The sequence below is a fragment of the Rhinatrema bivittatum genome, chromosome 5 (assembly GCF_901001135.1).
Source record: "Rhinatrema bivittatum chromosome 5, aRhiBiv1.1, whole genome shotgun sequence".
Taxonomy (NCBI): domain Eukaryota; kingdom Metazoa; phylum Chordata; class Amphibia; order Gymnophiona; family Rhinatrematidae; genus Rhinatrema; species Rhinatrema bivittatum.
In genome coordinates this window covers 276,880,136-276,902,977 of record NC_042619.1, presented here as the reverse complement: position 1 = coordinate 276,902,977, position 22,842 = coordinate 276,880,136, and the positions used below count along the sequence as shown (strand labels likewise).

The following is a 22,842-nucleotide window of genomic DNA, read 5'->3' as shown; positions in this document are numbered from 1 at the left end:
ATTTCTGAAAAGGTACAAAGCCTATTCTGACCTTTCTTTGCCTTCTGTTACAAATATATTTGTATATTTGTATGGGTAACAAAGATGTTGGTTTAACATATTTTATGTGCGTGGATTTCGGTACTTTTGCACATTATTTTCTAGATTCCAGAGGCAGGCATGCAAGAGAAATCCTCCATGGAGGGAAATAGTTCCACTTTAGAGGTTTTTGGTTTTTCACTTTGTCTGTTTTGGAAACCAGTTTTGAAACTGCTGAATGACCCATCTTCAGTCTTCCTGAAATATTCATTTAATCCCAGTTTGAAAGCCAATTTGAGTACAGGGTGTCAGAACGGAAGTCCGTATGGCAATGAAGTACAGTAAAGCACAAGTGGCTGCGCGTAGGAGTTCTCTCCCACATTCTCTTGCAACAGCTGCTGGCTTGGGTTTTATTAATAAAAATTGTATAAATTGGTTTTTTTTTAAAAAGTTATTGCAAAAAGTGCTGCTTTTGGAAACCTTCAAAGGGTTTGACCAGATTCTTAAATGGCTGTGAAATAGTTCTTTGAATCCTGAGACATTAGAGGACCATTTTCAAAGCAGTTAACATGGGTAAATGGCACTTTACCAACCTAATTTTTCTGTCTGAAAACTGATCTCCCCCAACATGGTTAAAACTAGGGATGTGAATCGTTTTTCAACGATTAAAATTATCGTCCGATAATGTTAATATCGTCTTAAATCGTTATAGAACACAATACAATAGAAATTCTAACGATTTATCGTTAAAAATCGTTAAATCGTGTTAGTGCGCACTAACGGGAGTTAGTGCGCACTAACTCCCCGTTAGTGCGCACTAACTCGATTTAGTGCGCACTAACTGAAAATGATACAAATAAACACTTTCCAGGTCACTGAAGGTCAGTTAGGAATGAATATGTGTTCCTATTGGCTGGCTGCCCTCTTATCTATTGATGTTACCACTGAGGTGATGGTTGGGGGGATGGGAAATGGAACTGGAAACTCATGAACACCAACAGAAAATGAAACAAAGTGTTCACACTTCCCAGGTCAGTAAAGGTCACTTAGGAATGAATATGTATTCCTATTGGCTGGCTGTGCTCTTATCTATTGATGTTACCAAGGTCACGTGACTAGAACTTGTTTGTTTATTATTTTTGTTAGCAGGCACGTGAAATTTGCCAATCACAGTGCATTTTAGAAAGGTGGTCCTGGCTGGAACTGTACACAGTTCAAATATATGTAATCATTGTTGGTAACTTGGTAAGTGTATTTTTTAAGTAGCCACACTGGCACCAGTATGTTTACTTTTCCTCCTACTTAACTCACTAGCTCAGCTTTGTAAGAAGGGCTTCTCTGCTTGTGTGTTGCTTTTGTTTGGTGTGAGGAGAGCAGAAACATCAGATCTTTATTCAATCTACTACAGTCATCTCTTATATTAACCTACTCAATTTTTTTTAAATGATTTTAAAAATCAGGAGGGTGGGGGATTTATTTTAAAGGGTCATGGTGGGTTTTAGGGTTGCTTTAGTGTGCTGGTTTCCCTGCCCTCCCCCCCACTGGACCCCAGGTAATATAAGGCACTTTGGGGGGGTTCGGGAGGGTGGGGGATTTATTTTAAAGGGTCGGGGTGGGTTTTAGGGTTGCTTTAGTGTGCCGGTTTCCCTGCCCTCCCCCCCCCACTGGACCCCAGGTAATATAAGGCACTTTGTGGGGGTTCGGGAGGGTGGGGGATTTATTTTAAAGGGTCGGGGTGGGTTTTAGGGTTGCTTTAGTCTGCCGGTTTCCCTGCCCTCCCCCCCACTGGACCCCAGGTAATATAAGGCACTTTGGGGGGGTTCGGGAGGGTGGGGGATTTATTTTAAAGGGTCGGGGTGGGTTTTAGGGTTGCTTTAGTGTGCCGGTTTCCCTGCCCTCCCCCCCACTGGACCCCAGGTAATATAAGGCACTTTGGGGGGGGGGTTCGGGAGGGTGGGGGATTTATTTTAAAGGGTCGGGGTGGGTTTTAGGGTTGCTTTAGTGTGCTGGTTTCCCTGCCCTCCCCCCCCACTGGACCCCAGGTAATATAAGGCACTTTGTGGGGGTTCGGGAGGGTGGGGGATTTATTTTAAAGGGTCGGGGTGGGTTTTAGGGTTGCTTTAGTGTGCCGGTTTCCCTGCCCTCCCCCCCACTGGACCCCTGGTAATATAAGGCACTTTGGGGGGGTTCGGGAGGGTGGGGGATTTATTTTAAAGGGTCGGGGTGGGTTTTAGGGTTGCTTTAGTGTGCCGGTTTCCCTGCCCTCCCCCCCACTGGACCCCAGGTAATATAAGGCACTTTGGGGGGGTTCGGGAGGGTGGGGGATTTATTTTAAAGGGTCATGGTGGGTTTTAGGGTTGCTTTAGTGTGCTGGTTTCCCTGCCCTCCCCCCCACTGGACCCCAGGTAATATAAGGCACTTTGGGGGGGTTCGGGAGGGTGGGGGATTTATTTTAAAGGGTCGGGGTGGGTTTTAGGGTTGCTTTAGTGTGCCGGTTTCCCTGCCCTCCCCCCCCACTGGACCCCAGGTAATATAAGGCACTTTGTGGGGGTTCGGGAGGGTGGGGGATTTATTTTAAAGGGTTGGGGTGGGTTTTAGGGTTTCTTTAGTCTGCCGGTTTCCCTGCCCTCCCCCCCACTGGACCCCTGGTAATATAAGGCACTTTGGGGGGGTTCGGGAGGGTGGGGGATTTATTTTAAAGGGTCGGGGTGGGTTTTAGGGTTGCTTTAGTCTGCCGGTTTTCTCGCCCTCCCTTTCCCCTCCCCCTTCCCCCAATTTACTAGTAAACTAGTGTGTTGTCTTACACTAGCCAGCCACTACCCCTGTGTTGGTCCTGGACTTGCAAATGCACGTGAGCCTTAAATTTATAAATAAATTGTTTGTGTTAGTAGTGCAAGTATAAGTAAATATAATATTATGGGGTAGCCTAGTGTCAATGGCTAGTGGCTGGCTAGTGGCTACTAGCCATGCCAGTGAGCCACTAGTCAGATTACTAATCACACAGTGACCTGTCACTGACTAACGAAGTCACTCACTAACTGTATTTAACCCTTCTATATATCTTATCTATTAGGTGCTGCTCAGTACACTGCTGTGCCAGCTTACTTGTTGGTACTGGACTGGACTTGCAGCCATAACGTTTTAAAATGTTTGCTGGTAAGAAGAAGAGTGCTACTGGAAAGAAAATTCCAGTCAGTAGGAAAAAACTGCGATTTGATGATACCCCTTCTACTTCAGCGAATGTAAAGGAGCAAGGTAACTTGCAGGACAAGGAAGGAGCAAAATCTGGAAAGGTGAAAGTGAAATCTGTGCGGCAGCAGCAAAGTTTATTGATGGATGAAGTGCTACAGAAAGTGCTGAATAGAGAATCAGAGGACTCTGAGTCTGAGGAGGAGGATGACAATGATGATAATCAGGATGAGGAGAAAAACACCGCCAATGACAGTGATAGTAGTGATGATGAATCAGATGATGGTAGTCCGATTGTCAAAAAAACCACTGTCAGCGCCAGTAGTATCCTCTCTAGTCCTAAACCAGTTGAACTTTTGCAGGTTACTACAAGAACAACTTCTGCTACTTCTACTCCTAGTACTACTACTCCTACTCTGATGACAACACTGACAAGAAATGTCCAGCCTAGAGTAAGGGACAGTAGAAAAACATCTAAGGTTTGGAATCATTTTAATGTTACGGATGATTGGAGATGTGCTCAATGTATCCATTGTAAAAGGATGGTGAGCCGTGGAAGAACTATTGGACATCTTACTACCACCAACATGAAATATCACCTTGAAAGAGAACATAAAGCACTGTTGCTTGCAGAAGAAGCTGCAGGGAAGCCACAGAAGGAAATTACTTCAGAAGATTGTGTGTATGTGAAGCAGAAGCAGTCTTCTTCTTCTCCTCTTCCCCGGCAGCTGCGGCAAGCTACTGTTGAGCAGATGGGGTGGTGTCCTTCTTCAATTTCACAGACTAGGAAGCAAGTAGTATCCAAAGTGGTGACACGACAAATTGCTGTAATGATTGCTGAGGATGATCAGCCACTGCAGATTGTAGAGAATAGTGGATTTAAGAAGCTGATCCATCTTTTAGCCCCTGACTACAAAATTCCTTCAAGAACTACATTTACCCGTCAGGTGATTCCTTCCCTGTACTCACAATGTCGTGCTGAAATGCAGATTGTGATGGCAAGGGCAAAGGGAAGGAGCATACATCTCACCACTGATCTTTGGACTAGTAAGAATGCAACACATGCATATTTGTCTCTAACAGCACATTGGTGGCAGCTGGATGAGGCATTAACTGACAGCACAAGCACAAGCAGTGGCAGTAGCACCAGCAGCTCCAAAAAGCTTTCTCCAGGATACCGGTGGGCTTTACTGCATGCTCAAGTGCTAGACCAGAGACATACTTCTGCAAATATCTTACAGACAATTCAGGGGATGATGGAAGGATGGAAAGGGCTACTTAGAAGCAGTGATATGGAATGTTTAAATGGATATATCATTACTGACAATGCTGCCAATATGATTAAGGCTCTGGAGGATGGTGGATTCAAAGGCATCCGATGCTTTGCACATACACTGCACCTGGTAGTGAGGGATGCGTTGGGGCTAGGTGCCAAGGAAGTGCAAGGTACTAGTCGTCAAGCCCTGAAGCGGTTGATTGAAAAGTGCCGCAAAATAACTGGGCATTTCAATCGCAGTGTGAAAAGTGGGAAGGAACTCAGAGAAAAACAAAAAGCAGTTAGGGCACCATTGCATAACCTCGTACAGGATGTGCCTACCAGATGGAATTCCACCTATCTTATGTTGGAGAGGTTGTCTGAACAACAGACACCTCTGCATGATTTGGCAATGGAATCTGAAATTGGATTGGAAAATCCACTTGGATGTCAGGACTGGACAAACATTGCACAGATGGTGCATGTCCTCAAGCCTTTCAAAGTATATACTGATGCACTGAGTGCAGCTACAGCCACGTTAGGTGATATCATTCCTGTAATATATGATCTGGAGCAGGTATTACAGGAATATCTGCATCAGACAGATTTGTCGAAGGAAGTGTTGCAGCTTGTGAGATGCTTAAAAGAGCAAGTACAGAAAAGGTTGAAACCTCTAATGGAGAAGGATAGCTATATCTTAGCTACTATGTGTGACCCACGTGTGAAAGGCAATGTTGCTCTCAAGTGCAATACTCTTGCATCCTGGACAAATAAGTTGATTGAAATGGTTAAAAAGATTTCAACTCCTCCCACTCCATCCTGCTCAGCTGCTTCCAGTTCCACCAGCTGCTTCCCTCCCATGATGACAACCCATTCTCCTCCCAAATTTCATGAAACTGGTCCTATTTCAATAGCAAGAGCAAAATTTGTCACATTTCAGAGTGGTGGGGCTGCTAACCAGCAGCACCTGCAAGAGAAGGTTGCAGAAATTCATGTGAATAATTTTCTCTCTGAGCCAGTTGAGAGCATGGAGTCAGATCCCCTGAGATATTGGGCAGAAAAAGCTTCAATGTGGCCTTATCTTACCAGAGTAGCACAACACTTTCTTTCCTGCCCACCCACCAGTGTGCAAAGTGAACGAGTATTTTCATTGACAGGGAATATTGTGAGTCCACTCCGTGCACGTTTGAATCCAGACTTAGTAGAGGAATTGGTTTTCATCAAAATCAACCTTCCGCTGCTTCATAATGTGAAAATTCGCTGTGACTGGGAGGAGGAGTGAGTCTCTTGTCTAGGATGGGGATGCAAGGTCATTTGGGAACACAGCAGGATGGAGCATTCAGCAGAAGCACTGCCAGTGCCTCATGATAGAACTGCCCCTGCCTCTTCACCTCAGGTGTCTGCTGTGCTGTTATCATCTATCTTGTCAGCTTGATGAATAAGGACTTTGTATGTGCAAGAAAGAAACCTAAGTTTGTGTCTATCAACTGTGTGCGCTTATTTAGCAGCTGTTAGAAAACAGGCAGTTAAAGTACTTTTGAGTTTTGACCATAGTCTCTCTAAGCAGTTAATGTATATCATACTGTGATAGGGGCATGGTTTATTTTTCAGGCTGAGACAGTTTATAGCTCAGCTTACCAAACCGGTCCTGGGGATTCCACAGCCAGTTGGATTTTTAGAATATCCACAAAGAATTATGCATGAAATACATTTGCATATCATGGGGACTCAGTATATGCAAATTTACATCATGCATAAAATCCTGCTGAGTGAGTGGTTATTTATTTGGAAAACCCTGGTTTGTAGGGACCAATTTGTCTCACTCTCTAAATAAAGCCTGACCACGTAAGTTAGTGCCTAAATCAAAACCATCTCCAGTTGTGTCATGAGTTACCTAACCTCCCTGTGGTCAGTAAAAGGTTTCTCTGGCCGAGATTTAATTATTTCTCCCTGCGGAGCAGATACATGTTAAGTTGAATTTTCAAGTTGCATTAATAAAAAACAGCATTTACGTGTTTACATAAATAGCATATACTTCTTTATATAGTACAACATGAGTAAATCTACACGTGTGAAAAAAGGGATGGTCTAGGTGTTCCCAAGTGGAGGCCAACATTTATGTATGTTAGTCGCTATTTTATAAGAGATTTACTGTATGTGTAGATTTGGCAGCTTTATATTTACTCTCACTCTTTATCTGGAGTAAGTGATAGTATAAGAAGTCTTAACAGTCAAATCATGACTAGGTCGTGGTCTGGGAGAAATGGGGGAAGCTGAGGCTGATCTTGATGAGTTGCAGATGGACTGGATTGGAAACTGAAAGACTAATTGATAACACTGGTAATTTTATTGCTGTGTGCATGTTAGAAAATCTGTTGACTATAAATCCCAATTTATAATAATTTTAATAATTGAGTCCACTAATATTTCTCAAATTTAAAACATTTTATTAACTACAAAACTATAACGAAATTAAATAACACTGTTATAAAAATATAACTTTACAATGACAACATACCAAAAAAAAATTGTGTTTTAGCACCCAGTACTCAAGGATGTGGAGAGGAGAATGGCAACCCGAGAGGAGGATCCTGCTCTGGAGCAGAGGGCAGTGGCATCTCCTCCTCACGAGGCATCTCATGAGGAGGAGATACCTGTGCCCTCAGCTCCTGAAAGGCCTCCTCCATGGCTGACAGCCTCCTCTGCACATCCTTGACATCTGCCCTGATGCTGTTTACTCCCTGCAGGAGCTCCTTCAGCATGCCAAACTGCGCATGTGCAGTACATACGCAGCTTGGAGGAGATCCTGCAAGGAGTAAAGCAGCAGTGCTGGTGCTGGTGCTGCTGGGCCCGGCTGTGGCTGCCTCCATCCTTTGGGCACTGGCAGTGGCACTGGTGGCTGTGGCTGCCTCTTCTTGCCCTGTAAAGAAATGTAAAAAATTCTACATAAGATATAGAACAGGGGTGGGCAGTTATGGTCCTCGAGGGCCACAAACCAGTATTGTACGCACCAGCAAGTTTACAATATTAAAATACATTCAACCCCTTAGTTTACTAAATTGTAGGGTTTTGGAAAAATGAGTTTATAGTCTACAACCTCGGAGAGGGAGAGTGGAGGGATATCATTCTAGATAATTAGAGATAATATTATATAAATATATAACATAACATACATCTATCCCACCCTATATAACTGACTGATCACAAACAATAATTTTGATTTTCTGCCTCAGACAGATACTAGACAAACTACTACTACTAGTACTACAACATACATACTGGCCCTGTGGGCCAAAATACAAGCCATTAAGCCCGTACACACGTGCTACATTAAAAAAAAATGTTTTTCAGTTCATTTTTTAACATGGCACTCTTCTACAGTTCTTCTTCCTCACTCATCCTCTTTCTCCCACTGCCTCCCTCCCCTCTCACAGTGACTAATACCCCCTTCCCTCAGTCTCACATTTATCCCCCATTCACATTTGCAGCATGTTGGTCAATGGTCAGGGCTCAATTATCTAATAATATAATACCTGGCCCACCAGTGACGGTTTGCTCCGTCCTCCTCTGCTGACAGCTACTGGGCCCAGGAAGCCCTGCCTCGTCCCTGCTGGTGTGTGGTTCTGTACGAAGACACAGATCAAATTTCACAGAACAACAGTTAAAATTTAAAAAAAAGGAATTGGAACTGACACAAACAATATTAAACACAAATTCCATTACAATTAATTGAATAATATTTGTGTACTTGTGGAGTATTCTCAAACAGCCTACCAGGCGAAGGACGCGCTAAAGTCAGGCGGACCTCCTCAAGCCAATCACCCTCGTGAAGTCTCAGATGCCGACCTGAGAATTAGAGGTAGAAAGGAAATAGAATAACATTAATTGATTAATAAATTACTTACAAACACAACATGCCCTGCTAGGTTATTTTTTTATGCAATATATAACATTTAGTAATAAAAAAAAAATTAGCTATCTTTTAATGTGGCATTCAAAATTCCCAAATACAAATCACATCATTTCAAAATGATAAATAAATATAAATAAATATAATACACCACTAACATTATCTCTCACCTTTCTTCTTGAGATCTTCGATCTCACGCGGGTAAGAGGCTCTCCGGCAGAACTCCTCCTGGAGAGCCACCCAGGCTGCAGACTCCCTTTGAAGGTTAGGCCTGCTGCCTGAGGGGGTGTAGAGATGCTCCTCATCCAGGAGGAGTAGCCGGGCTAGGAGGTCCACATCTGCCTGTGTGAACCGTGGCTTCCGGGACCTAGCATCACGATCGGCCTTTGAGGAGGACGGTTGGGCTGACTCCCTATCATGATCCATCTACAATGAGAAAATAAAAAAGAAGATGAAAAAAAGTAAGTTCAGAAGCTCAGACTGGAAAGGGCTGAAGTATCCCACCCTTCACATCCCCCACTGCTGGTATATGGGAGAGAGAAGGGGAAGGGGAGGGGGTGGGGGGAGGTGAAGGGGCAAGCAGCCCCACTCCCTGTGAGGGATGGGAAGGGAGAGCCAGCCCCACTCCCTGGGAGGGATAGGAAGGGAGAGACAGCCCCTGAATGCAGGGGCTGTCTCTCCCTTCCCATCCCTCCCCCCCCCCCCCACCACTCACCCACACACTATTCACTGGCTGGGACATGGGGGAGGGGAGGAGTCAGGGTCAGGCACTGTGTGCAGGAAGATCACAACACCCCTGGTGCCAGGGTTAGGGCACTGTGTGTGCAGGAAGATCACAACACCCCTGGTGCCAGGGTTAGGGCACTGGGTGCAGGAAGATCACAACACCCCTGGTGCCAGGGTTAGGGCACTGTGTGCAGGAAGATCACAACACCCTGACCCTTGAAAATAAATCCCCCACCCTCCCGAACCCCCCCAAAGTGCCTTAAATTACCTGGGGTCCAATGGGGGGCAGGGCGGGGAAACCGGCACGCTAAAGCAACCCTAAAACCCACCCCGACCCTTGAAAATAAATCCCCCACCCTCCCGAACCCCCCCAAAGTGCCTTATATTACCTGGGGTCCAGTGGGGGGCAGGGTGGGGAAACCGGCACGCTAAAGCAAACCTAAAACACACCCCGACCCTTAAAAATAAATCCCCCACCCTCCTGCCAGGGTTAGGGCACTGTGTGCAGGAAGATCACAACACCCCGACCCTTGAAAATAAATCCCCCACCCTCCTGCCAGGGTTAGGGCACTGTGTGCAGGAAGATCACAACACCCCGACCCTTGAAAATAAATCCCCCACCCTCCTGCCAGGGTTAGGGCACTGTGTGCAGGAAGATCACAACACCCTGACCCTTGAAAATAAATCCCCCACCCTCCCGAACCCCCCCAAAGTGCCTTATATTACCTGGGGTCCAGTGGGGGGCAGGGCGGGGAAACCGGCACGCTAAAGCAAACCTAAAACACACCCCGACCCTTTAAAATAAATCCCCCACCCTCCTGCCAGGGTTAGGGCACTGTGTGCAGGAAGATCACAACACCCCGACCCTTGAAAATAAATCCCCCACCCTCCTGCCAGGGTTAGGGCACTGTGTGCAGGAAGATCACAACACCCTGACCCTTGAAAATAAATCCCCCACCCTCCCGAACCCCCCCAAAGTGCCTTATATTACCTGGGGTCCAGTGGGGGGAGGGCGGGGAAACCGGCACGCTAAAGCAACCCTAAAACCCACCCTGCTATGGCCGGCGCCATTTTCCTTACGAAAAAACGATTTGTGACAGGAGATCGCTCCCAGACCCCCGCTGGACCCCCAGGGACTTTTGGCCACCTTGGGGGGGCCTCCTGACCCCCACAAGACTTGCCAAAAGCCCAGTGGGGGTCCAGACATTCACCACCACCTAATAATAATGAATTATTAATTCAGTGATATAACAAATCATTTAAAAAAAATTGAGTAGGTTAATATAAGAGATGACTGTAGTAGATTGAATACAGATCTGATGTTTCTGCTCTCCTCACAGCAAAGAAAAGCAACACACAAGCAGAGAAGCCCTTCTTACAAAGCTGAGCTAGTGAGTTAAGTAAGAGGATAAGTAAACATACTGGTGCCAGTGTGGCTACTTAAAAAATACACTTACCAACAATCAATTACATATATTTGAACTGTGTACAGTTCCAGCCAGGACCACCTTTCTAAAATGCACAGTGATTGGCAAATTCAACATGCACTAGCATTTCAGGTGCCTGCTAACAAAAATAATAAACAAAGAAGTGCTGATCATCACATTACTTTTTTTGTCAAGCTTCCAACTGTTTCCATTTCACATCCCCCCAACCAATGCCATTACCTCAGTGGAACCTTGGTAACATCAATAGATAAGAGCACAGCCAGCCAATAGGAATACATATATTCATTGCTAAGTGACCTTTACTGACCTGGGAAGTGTGAACACTTTGTTTCATTTTCTGTTGCTGTTCGTGAGTTTCCAGTTCCATTTCCCATCCCCCCAACCATCACCTCAGTGGTAACATCAATAGATAAGAGGGCTGCCAGCCAATAGTAACACATATTCATTCCTAACTGACCTTCAGTGACCTGGAAAGTGTCTATTTGTATCATTTTGAGTTAGTGCGCACTAACTCGAGTTAGTGCGCACTAACGGGGAGTTAGTGCGCACTAACTCGAGTTAGTGCGCACTAATCGGAAAAAACGATTTTTAACGATTTTTCAATGAAATAATCGTGCCTAAGACGATTTTCTTGCCCTGCCACACGATTTCTATCGTTAAGACGATATGGAAAACGATTCACATCCCTAGTTAAAACTATACACATTCTTCTGCAATGTGTGTACTTCTAGCCATATTTATACAAGACATTCCCAGGGGCTGTGCTTAGGTTGAGGAGGATAACGACTTGCGTAGATTGCATCGCCAACTCTATGCACGTTATTTTCAATGGATAAAATACTGGGAAGACCTCATTGGCCAGATTGCCTTATAATTGCAGATAAAGAATATAGGAGAAGACTCCCAGTGGTGTCCATCCTACTGGAGTAAAGAGAGTATTGCACAAGAGCACTAATGCACCCCATCCTATCTGGACAAAGTACGTTACAAGAGAGCCCAGATGAAGCTGATCTGATCCTTTCATGACTGAAGAATCCTGCAGGAGAATCCTTGGAGGGGAAATAAGCAGCAAAGTCCTGCTGGGCCTGGGTAGGTGAAAAGGGAGCAATGCTCTGCCTGGATCTGGTAGAATAGCACAGTGGAGACCTACCAGGCCAGGGGTGAGAAAGAGGCAGCAGAAAAGAGGTCAATATTCAAATGCATTTATCTGGATAACGTTTGTGTTATCCAGAAAAATGCAAACTTTTGAATATCAGTGCCAATTATCTTGCTAAATTTTAGCCGGATAAGTCATTATCCGGCTAAAATTTAGCAAGATAATGTAGGGTGTTTTGGGGTGTTCTGGAGCAGAGCTGCAATAGATGAATACATTATTTGGCTAACTCTGATATTTGGAGTTAGCCAATTAAGCTATTCGGTGATGTGTAGATATGGGCTCGAGGACCCAGTCAAGAAATTATGGCTTGGAAAAAAATTAATGGCAGCTATCCTCTAACATTTTGGAAAACAATCTCTTGAGGGACTTTCATCAACAATTCCCAGAGAAACCCAGGACCTTAGGGAGGGGGTTTAAGATGGGGATCATTGTTGCATTTGTCAGTCCGCAGGCTGCCCCCACGAACCACTGCACTTACCTCCCTAGCTAGGCCATCTCATCTGACTACCGATGCAGCCATATGCCTCCTTGTGGCCGGAGACCACAATCTGATGCAGTGAGGTGTCACCAACGCATCATGTGGCAGAACACCGCTGGCCTCAATCAGCCATGCTTCTCCTTAGGCGCACATGTCCCTGACATCATGATACTTAAAGGGCCCACGGCAGGAAAAGTTCTATGATGCCTAATGATGACCTCACATGCTAAGCTCTATAAAGGGTTCTCTCTCTCCTCTTCCCTTACTGCCCCAGCAACAGGTCCAGCAACTGTTTAGTAGTGCTTGTTGCATCCCAGTGTTCCTGTCTTCGTTTCAGCCTGTTCTAGTCTTTGTTTCCGCCTGCCTCAGTCGACAAATCCAGAGCAGTTCGACCAGGCGAGCCTGGTCGAACTGCTCTGGATTTGTCTGCATGCCTCAGCCCTATTCATTTCTCTTCTTCTTCCTCAGATAAATACTTGGTTTTGACCTCTGCCTGAACTGTGGATATGCCTGATCATTGCCTGCCCATTGACCACTGCCTGAACTCTGGATATGCCTGCCTGCTGCCTGCCTCTTACCCTTGCCTGGACCTCGACACATCTACTAGCTGCTGCCTATGACCTTTGCCTGGCCTCGGACCACATCTCCAGTCATCAGCAGAGACCCTTGCCTGTCCTACTGGATCCGGCACAAAGCTCAACCTGAGGGGAACATAGGCTGGAATAGGTGAAGGTCATGTCTGCTTTGCCTGGGTTCGCCTGCTGACAGCGAGAACCTGCAGGTCTCCTTCCTGCAGGTAGAGCCAATCTTGCCTCAGCCCAAGGATCTACAGATAAACAGGTAATTACTACTTACTGTGAGGTGTAATTATTTTTTAGTGTTGGGGTCACTAGTGCTTTCTTTAATATAGTAACAACTGTACCTTCTCAACTAAAAACATATCTTAATTGTTTAAGATCTTTGATGTTTATTTTGTGATTTCTGATATTTTTAGCTATTGTTTTGCTTTAACTGGTATTTTTAAGCATATGTATTTGGATTACTCTATGTACAATCATTCTAATTTATTGTTTGAAGTATGTACATATTTTTGTAAGTTACCTAGAGTTCAGCACCAGGTGACTAATATATATAAACAAAAATAAAGAAAGAAAGAAATGAGACATTCATTATGTTTAGTAAAAGACCAAAAGCCTTATTTGAAAGACCATGGATTGAATGAGATGGGTATGGATCCAATAAGTAATTAGATGGCCTTACTTGATTTAAATACCATTCATGTTGTGCTCCTCTGTGGCTGGAGCCATGGGAGGCGCTTACCTTCAAGGCCAGGAGGCCGCAACAGAGCCGGGGCCGCGCCTGGGGCTGCTGACGCCAGGTTCTTCCATGGCCCGGCTGCCATCTTGCTGGTGCCGTAGGAGCCATGCCAAGCCTCTCCGATGCGGCAGGAAGCCACCGACACTCTTGACCCCTCCAGGGTGTAGGGGTCCTCGCTCCTGCGGCAGGAAGCTGCTCCTCTGCCTCCTCTTCGTGGCTAGACGCCGCCGACGTCGCCAGGGCCTGCCCTGAGGCCCAGCTTCTCTGCTCCGTCTCCTCTCTGCACAGCGGCAGCATGGCCACTGTCCAGGGTCCTGCCCCTTACTTCCTAAGGGGTGGGCCCGCTGCTTCCTTCTGTATTTAAAGGGCCAGTCAGGTGGGGCCCATCTGAACTCCTCCCACGGAGTTGCCTGCTTCCTGCCCTATAAAACGGCATTTCCATCAGTTAGTTCTTGCTTCAGCAAGGAGCTAGTCCTCCTGGGCTAGTCTTCCCAAGCACTTTTTGTTTCCAGCTCTTTCCTGGCATCTTGATTTTGTCCATGGACTTCCGTGTATCCTGTATCTTTCTATCTCCTTGATGTTTCCAAGTTCCGTGATGTCCTGATGTTCCTTGATGTCCTGATGTCCCAAGTTCTATCATGTTCCCGGTCCTATTGCTCCAGGTCTGGTGGGACCCGTGCCTCCGGAGATTCCCTGCTTTTACTCCGAGTTTCCAAGCTCTAAGGTTTTATCTTGTTTCCCAAGTCCCGACTCCAGAGGATTCAAGGGGTTTCCAATAGTCTGCGCTAGGAGACTTCCTGAGCCTGTCCCGATCTCATGGTCTGCGACCAGCCATCCGGCTGTGTAGGGTGTGAAGGGGACAGTGTGGTCCACGACCAGCCCCACGTGCTGTGTAGAGCACCTGAGGGTCTTGCTCATCCCTCTTGTTTCCTGTCTTCGTCCCAAGTTCCAGTCTTCACTCCAAGTTCCAGTCTTCTCTCCAATGCCTATGACCTCCTTCCTCCATGACCTCTGTCCAGCCTGCAGCCTCTGCTACACCCTGTGGCAGGTCTGAAAGGGCTTGGAACAATCGGAGGACCATTCAGAGACCACCATTGCATTGGTGATCTCATGGGCATGCAGGTCGACGAAGGATTCGAGGTTCCTGATTCCCAGACCTGGACTGTCTTCAATGCAAGGGCACACATTCTCCTTGTTCCATGCTGGAGATCCCTAGGTTGCGCTCCGTCCCATTGTCAGCGCAACAGGATTGCCAAGCCTTGAGCATCCCAAGCTTGAGGCCAACGCAAGCTCCAACAATTCAAGCTCTAACAGTGAAAGCTGATTGAATTCATGCCAGCCTCCTCTCCAATCCCTTGCCAGGCCTTTTGGGTCTCTACTGTCTTATATTCTATCCTCTCTCCCTCCCTCTCCCCTCCCCACCCTCAATTCTAAAACTTTTTCTTGGAGAAAGGAAGCTAACAGTCACAATCTGGTACAATATCATAATGTAAAGACTCATTCACTACAGCCCATAATAAAGGATCCTATTTACTAAGCGTTTTCCCCATAATCTAAAAATGGGAGAAAACCTTTAATAAATGACCCACAAATATCTCACTACTTTAAATAACATTCTCAAATTATTTCCAGTCTTCTCCACCAGTCCTGAGAAAAACCTTTTCTTAACCTCTAGTATCTTTTTAAAATATAAATTTGCTGCTTTTTGCCAGGCCATCCCATCTAGAGAATTCCTTGGGGGTCGATATTTAAAAGCCATTGAGACACATAACTGAAAAGTTGTCCTCTAAATGGCTTAGCCACTGTATTCAACAACTTATCTGGCTCAATTCTAGCCGGGTAACACTTTAGGTCAGGGGTGATCCAGGGGCAGGTGGTAGGCATTCCAGGGAGGAGCAGAGTTAGGTTAACTGGCTAAATCCAGCCTCATTATAGGGCAGGTTGAAGGTTAGCCAGATATACCTAGCTAACTTTAAGATAGCCGGGCATATTCAGTAGTGCTGCCGTACCGCTGAATATATAAATTAATTTAGCCAGATAGGTATATCTTAGCTAGCTGCTCAGTGGCTAAATATCAGCCCTCTTGATTTTCTCCAATATCTCTCTAAGGTAAGTGTTGCAAACCCCACTTTAGATCACCTAAGTCTGCTGAAAACCACGGTAAGGATACAATGTTGTTCTTCTTAAATGTCCCCTCCTTTGTGGGCTGACTTATTCTACACCTTCCCTGGTTAAATCATACCATCCTGTAACTAAATCCTCAATTCTTTATCATCCACAATATCTTCTTCTTCCTTTCATTGCACTAAGAACTCCATTACCTCTCCAAATTTCTCTTGATCAATTTTTTCTCTTCTCTTTGAATACTTATAATAAAATTTTACCACAAAATGGTCTCACTGGAGCACTCTTTGTGTTCCTAAATAGTGCGAAATTATCAGCTTGATATGCCATCTGGTCAAGATCATTTGTAATTAAAATATCAGGGAATTGTGCTTTTGAACAAGAATATAAGCCACTTGCAAATTAAAATCAGCCAACAGTAGAGTTAAGTTTGATATAAGGAAAGTGATGAACCTCGCTGAAATATGAATGGGTCATATTTACCTTTATTGTTATATTAGAAGGAAAAAAGGCTCCCACCCAGATAATGGGGTCTGTATAGTTTGTTACAAGAGATTTCCTGTATTGTTAGGTTAAATTATGATATGTGATGTAACATATTATTTTCTTGTAATTTCATGTATAATGAATGTAAGAAATTTAATAAATTGCAAATAAAAAAAAAAAAAAATCAGCCAACAGTAAAACATAAGTTTGCAATAAAACAACTTCCAGGACTTGATCAATCAATTCCATGGAACACCTTGGAGGACAGTAACCATAATGAACAAATAACTGGAACTTTAAAATCTAATTTAATTAAAATATTCTCACAGCCTAATATATACTGTATAGACTGATCATAAAGCCTCTGAAATGGAAATGAATCTTTAAATATCACTACAACACACCCCCTCATTTATCTACTCTTATTTTGTAGTGCTATCTTATAACCCCTGGGGCAGATTTGTGAGATAGCAGTTTCCTTTGAATTATTAATCCAGCTTTCTGTAATAAACACCAAATTAGCACTATTCTCTAGGGATGTGCAGAAGGAAAAAATTCATTTCATTTTGTTTTTTGTTTTGCCAGGACACAAATATGTTTCATTAGTTTCATAGGGGGAAAAACAGATTCGTTTATTAGTTTCATTCGTTTTTCGCTTTCCATTAAAGTCAATAGGGGAAGTATTTGCAGCATATATTTGGCTGCAGAATTGGGGTTTTGTTATCAATTCTGATGAAACTTCTGGGGAGCAATCATCAGAACGAGAAAAGAGCTCCAAGGTACTTAGACGGTGGCAAAGTAGCACCAAAGTGGTGCTACTGCCCAGTCTGCCCATCCAGTGATGTAAGGGCTGAACAGACAGGCACAGCGTTTGGGGTCAGGCCCTTGTAGTGACATAAGGGCTGGACAGTGGACAGGCAGGCACAGCGTTTGAGGTCAGGCCCTTGTAGTGATGTAAGGGCTGAACAGACAGGCACAGCGTTTGGGGTCAGGCCCTTGTAGTGACATAAGGGCTGGACAGTGGACAGACAGGCACAGCATTTGAGATCAGGCACTTGTAGTGAAGTAAGGGCTGGACAGACAGGCAGTGTTTGAGGTCAGACCCTTGTAGTGACTAAGGGCTGGACAGACGGGCACAGCGTTTGGGGTCAGGCCCTTGTAGTGACATAAGGGCTGGACAGTGGACAGACAGGCACAGTGTTTGAGGTCAGACCCTTGTAGTGACATAAGCGCTGGAAAGACAGGCACAGCGTTTGAGGTTAGGTACTTGTAGTGATGTAATGGCTTGACAGACAGGCCCAGCGTTTGAGGTCAGGCCCTTGTAGTGATATAAGGGCTGGACAGACAGTCACAGCATTTGAGGTCAGGCCCTTGTAGTGTCATAAGGGCTGGATAGACAGGCACAGCGTTTGAGGTCAGGCCCTTGTAGAGATGTAAGGGCTGGACAGTGGACAGACAGTGGACAGGTCAAGCCCTTATAGTGACATAAGGGCTGGAAGTGGACAGACAGACACAGCATCTGAGGTCAGGCTCTTGTAGTGACATAAGGGCTGGACAGTGGACAGACAGGAACAGTGTTTGAGGTCAGACCCTTGTAGTGACATAAGTGCTGGAAAGACAGGCACAGCGTTTGAGGTTAAGTACTTGTAGTAATGTAATGGATCGACAGACAGGCACAGCGTTTGAGGTCAGGCCCTTGTAGTGACGTAGGGGCTGGACAGTAGACAGACAGTGGACAGGTCAAGCCCTTATAGTGACATAAGGGCTGGAAGTGGACAGACAGGCACAGTGTTTGAGGTCAGGCCCTTGTAGTGATATAAGGGCTGGACAGAAAGGCACAGCATTTGAGGTTAGGGGCTTGTAGTAAAATAAGGGCTGCTCATTGGACAAACAGGCACAGCATTTGAGGTCAGACCCTTGAAGTGACGTAAGGGCTGGACAGAGAGGCACAGCGTTTGAGGTCAGGCTCTTGTAGTGACATAAGGGCTGGACAGACAGGCACAGCATTTGAGATCAGGCCCTTGTAGTGACGTAAGGGCTGGACAGTGGACAGACAGGCACAGTAGTTGAGGTTAGGTACATGTGCTGATATTATCTGGAGCATATGAGGCAACTGGAGCTGCTGCAAGGCTTTAAATTGCTTTTATTTATATTGCCATTCACAGGGAAAATTTGGAAACCCAAGCAAAGGCATGTTTATTTTCAAAAACACTAGCATTTCCATCAACTCTGTTACCAGCCTTTAGCGATGAGGCTCACGATATCCCCTGTCATTGAAAATACATGTTCACTGGCCACACTGGTTGGTGGACATGACAGATATTGCTGAGCCACTTTGTCTAGGTGTGGCCAGACAGTGGACTTGTGTGCCCAATATGCCAGCGGATCTGTCTGCATGTCCTCTGTGGGCTCTGTGAGATACCGTGACACTGACATTTGTGCTGGTGTCTTGGGTGGGCTGAGAGTCCTTCTTGCCAGCTGCTTTCACTCTAGCCCGTTTCAGACCAGATGCTTTTTTATGGGCAACATAGCTTTGGCATACTGAAGTGGAGGAGGAAATACTAGCTGTCGCTGACAGAGTGCTGCTCCTGTTGGGCTTGCACTATTCTCTGAAGTGCCCGCTGTTTCCTCTTCTGCTTCATGTTTTGAAACTTTCTTTATTCAAGTTTTTTCCAAATGAACATACAAATTAGCACAAACAACAACAACAGAAAAATAACAGGGTAATTTCCCCTAAGAACCAGTAAAGGAAAACTCCCTGTCTTTCTGCCCCTCCCCCCTCCCACCCCCCCTCCCAATGTCCAAATAATGGTGGATGAGATAGGTGATTAAAAGTCCAACCGGAGGAGGCTTGATAGGCGTTCATGTCCAGATATGAAGAGTCTCATGCTTTTGTCCGTTCAAGGTCCTCTAGGGCTTCAAACTCACAGACCATGGGTCCCGGGGCTCTCCAAGTCGTGGAGTCAAAAATTTTGTAAAACCAGACCAAATTTGTTTAATATGTACAGACCTCTTTGGCATTGCCACTGTAAGGAGGGCATACTCCATAGAGCAGAGGCGAACCATTTTTTGGAACCAACTGTCATAATTTGGGGCAAAAGTCTCCAACCAAGCGGTTAAAATTAATTGTTTCCCCATCAGGCTTGCTCTGCCTATCAAAAGGCTCTCAGGGTCAGATATAGCTGCCGGTAAACAAGTTCCCAAACCGAACAACCAGAGATTGGGATCCGGTGGGAGCTTTCGTCCCATAAAGAAGGAGCACGCCTTACTAACCCGTTTCCAAAAACCGGTGATAGTCGGACACTCCCAAAAGCAGTGGAAAAAAGTACTGTTTGTGGCGCCACATTTGCGACAGTGGGAAGAAGGTGCTATTTTCATTTGGTGAGCTCTGTTTGGAGTAATATAGCTGAGCCAGAGAAATCTGTACTGTACTTCTTGTAAAGATACATTTTCAGACAGCAAAGGTATATCATGAAAGCATTTGACAAACTCAGCATATGTCAACGTAAACAAGGCCCATTCCCTCCATTTATTATAGGGTAAGGTAAGGATATCTGTAACCGAATATGCCAGCAGTTCCTTATAAAGCAGGGAGACCTTGTTTTTATTACTCCTTCCTATCAACACTAACTCCCTTAATTTCTGTACCGCGTCGGGATCAACCATTCCTCGCTCTTCCGTATGAAGGAAGTGAGCGATTTGCAGATAAGCAAAGTGATCACTGCTGGGCACCAAAAATCGTCCTTGAAGTTCTATAAAGGAGAGGAAAACGCCCGACCTCTCCTCGTACAGATCTGATATATATTTAAGACCCAAAGGTATCCAGCGTTGGAAGGCTCCCCCCCCGGTCCCCGGCGGAAAGAGATCATGTCCTGCTATTGTTAAAAACTTCAATTGTAAGTTGTTTAGGCCCCCAATTTTGCAGATAGAATACCATGCCTTCCTACACAGTCCAATTAAGGGTTGTGATTTCAAATGGTAAGGAACCTTCTGAATCGGCAATTGTATTAATGGGTTTAGGGTCCGGACTCCATACCATTCTAACAAATGGGCATGGGGGGTCAATGTGGACAATCCCGATATCCAGTCCCTAACATGCCGCATCCCACAAGCTAGATTATAAAGTTCTAAGTTTGGGCATCCCAGTCCCCCTTGGTCCCTCGGTCTCATGAGCACGGCCAATGGTATTCTGGCTTTCTTTCCCCTCCAGAGGAACGAACGGAGGGCTTGGTGTAAACGGAAAAGGTCCCCCTTTAGGATCCAAAGGGGGGCCAATTGAAGGAGATATATCCACTTAGGGATAAGTATCATTTGAAATAAATGAATACTTCCCATAAGAGTCAGTGGCAGCGATGCCCACCCCTTGAGAGTGGCAAGGGTTTTTGCAAGTAAGGGTTTAATGTTCGCGATATAGAAATTATCCAAGTTTGTGGGGATAAAGATACCCAAGTATTTGAGTGAGTCCACCACCCATCGAAAAGGAAAATCACCCCGCCAAATGTCCCTCAGTGTGCCCGTGACATCAAGAGCCTCTGATTTTTCGTAGTTTATCTTTAAGCCAGAAAACAAACTGTATTGATCTAAGATATCCAGGACATACGGAAGTGAGTACTGTGGTTGGGTCAGGTAGATTAACAAATCATCGGCAAAGGCGGCCACCTTAAAAATATGGTGAGGCCCCCCAAACCCCTTTACCTCTCCACTCTCCGCAATCGTCCGTAACAGGGGGTCTAAAGCTATAATGTAGAGCAGAGGGGAGAGGGGGCACCCTTGGCGCACTCCCCTCTGTATGGCTATGTCCCCTGATCGGCAGTGGTTGGCTAAAATTTGTGAGGTCGGAGCATCGTAAAGTAATTGCACGTAAGACAGAAAGTCTCCCCCAACTCCGAATCTCTGTAAAACCCGGAAGAGATACGACCAGGAAACTCGGTCAAAGGCCTTCTCAGAGTCCAGCCCGACCACCAAAGCCGGAATTTTTTGTGCTCGGCAGATGGTCATTGCTGTAAGCAGTTTTGTAATAGTCGCGTTCGGTTTCCGCCCCTTCACAAACCCCATTTGATGTGGGGAAATCAAGTAGGGGAGAAAAATCTTTAAGCGCTCCGCTAAGGTTTTTGCTAGAATTTTAAAATCACAGTTTAACAGAGTGATTGGTCTATAGGAAGACGGGATAGTTTGGTCTTTACCCGGTTTTGGTATAAGTGTTATGTGGGCAGCATTGAAGGAGGCGGGGAAACCCTCTCCCACAAGTCCCGCTTTGAAGTAATTGGTTAGGGGTTCATTGATATAAACCGACAAGATTTTGTAAAAATCGTAGGAAAACCCATCGGGTCCTGGGGATTTTCCCGGGTGGGCTGCTGAAATTACTTGTGAAACTTCATAAGGCTGGAGTGGTCTGTTTAAGAATTCCCGCTGGGCCGCTGACAAAGTGGGTAAACGCAGGTTCTGGAGAAAAACCTCTGCCTCCGCACTCCTTTCTCCGGTCTCCAAGCTATATAAACTTTGATAGTATTGCTGGAAGGAGGCACATATTTCTTTTTCCTCTACCGTCTCCTGCCCCGACTGTGTTTTCAAGCGCGCTATAAATGAGCGGGGTTTTTGATTTTTCGTTAGTCGGGCCAGCAAACGGCCCGGTTTATTCCCAAATTTGTAAAGTGATTTCTGTCCCCCCCATAAATAAAGTCTAGCTCTCGTGTCTAGTAGAGTATTCAAGCGGCCCAGAATACTATAAAACTCCACTCGATTCGCACTAGTGTGACGAGCCGCAAAAGCTCGTTTCGCCCGCTTCAATTTTTTCTCTAGATCTAAGATAGATTGGTTTATTCGTTTGCTTCTAGCCTGAACATAGGAGATTATCTCGCCTCTTAGGACAGCTTTCGCCGTTTCCCAGAAAAGGAGGGGAGTGGCAGTGTGCTGGCGGTTGTCCTGCGCAAAGTGTTTCCACTTTTCCTTAAGAAAAGCCTGAAATTGGGCATCATCTTTCAGAAAAGTAGGGAATCTCCATAGTCGCACTTGGTAGTCTGAACCCGGGGTTCGTATATCAATCGAGATGGGGGCATGATCAGTGATTACAAGGCTCTCTATGGTTGCTTGGGAGATAGTAAAAAAATCTGGTGTGGAGACTAAAATGTAATCAATACGAGACATGGTCTGGTGGGACCTCGAGATATGTGTATAGTCCCTTTCACTGGGATGCAGTGTTCGCCATACATCTGTTAAAAGTAGTTGCCGACACAGATATGCCACTCCCTGTTTTTTCTCTCCCTGCAATCTGGAGCACGGGGTATTCCTATCTAAAATGGCCTCGTGAACACAATTGAAATCCCCAGCTACATACAAGGTACCCTGACTGTGAATGTGCAACAGATTTTCAAGGTTTACAAAAAAGGCATGGCAGTAGACATTCGGGGCATAGATATTACAAATGGTTACAGGCATATTATTCCAAACACCTATTAGGATAACATAACGACCCTCAGCATCACTGAGGGTCTTAGTGACCTGAAATTTAACATTCTTATGTATTAATATAGCAACCCCTCCTTTCCTATGCACCGCCTCTGCAAAAAAACAGTGCCCTACCCAGTCTCTCTGTAACTTTTGGCTTTCCAGGCCCGTAAGGTGTGTCTCTTGAATACACGCTATATCTGCGTGTAACCGCTTTATGTGGGTTAGCACCTTATTTCTTTTAACTGGGGTGCCTAGCCCATTTACATTCCATGATATTAACTTAGGCAT

The 22,842-nt window shown here is 45.3% G+C and overlaps 1 long non-coding RNA gene across 1 annotated transcript in view; it reads left to right on the top strand.

Moving 5' to 3' along the window:
- The window catches only part of LOC115091625, a 67,170-nt gene extending 53,897 nt beyond the window's left edge, over window positions 1–13,273 (top strand). The window contains exons 2-3 of the long non-coding RNA XR_003856786.1: window positions 11,427–11,635; window positions 12,649–13,273. This is a non-coding gene — a long non-coding RNA (uncharacterized LOC115091625). The remainder of the gene's footprint in view (window positions 1–11,426; window positions 11,636–12,648) is intronic.
- Window positions 13,274–22,842: the final 9,569 nt, after the last annotated feature.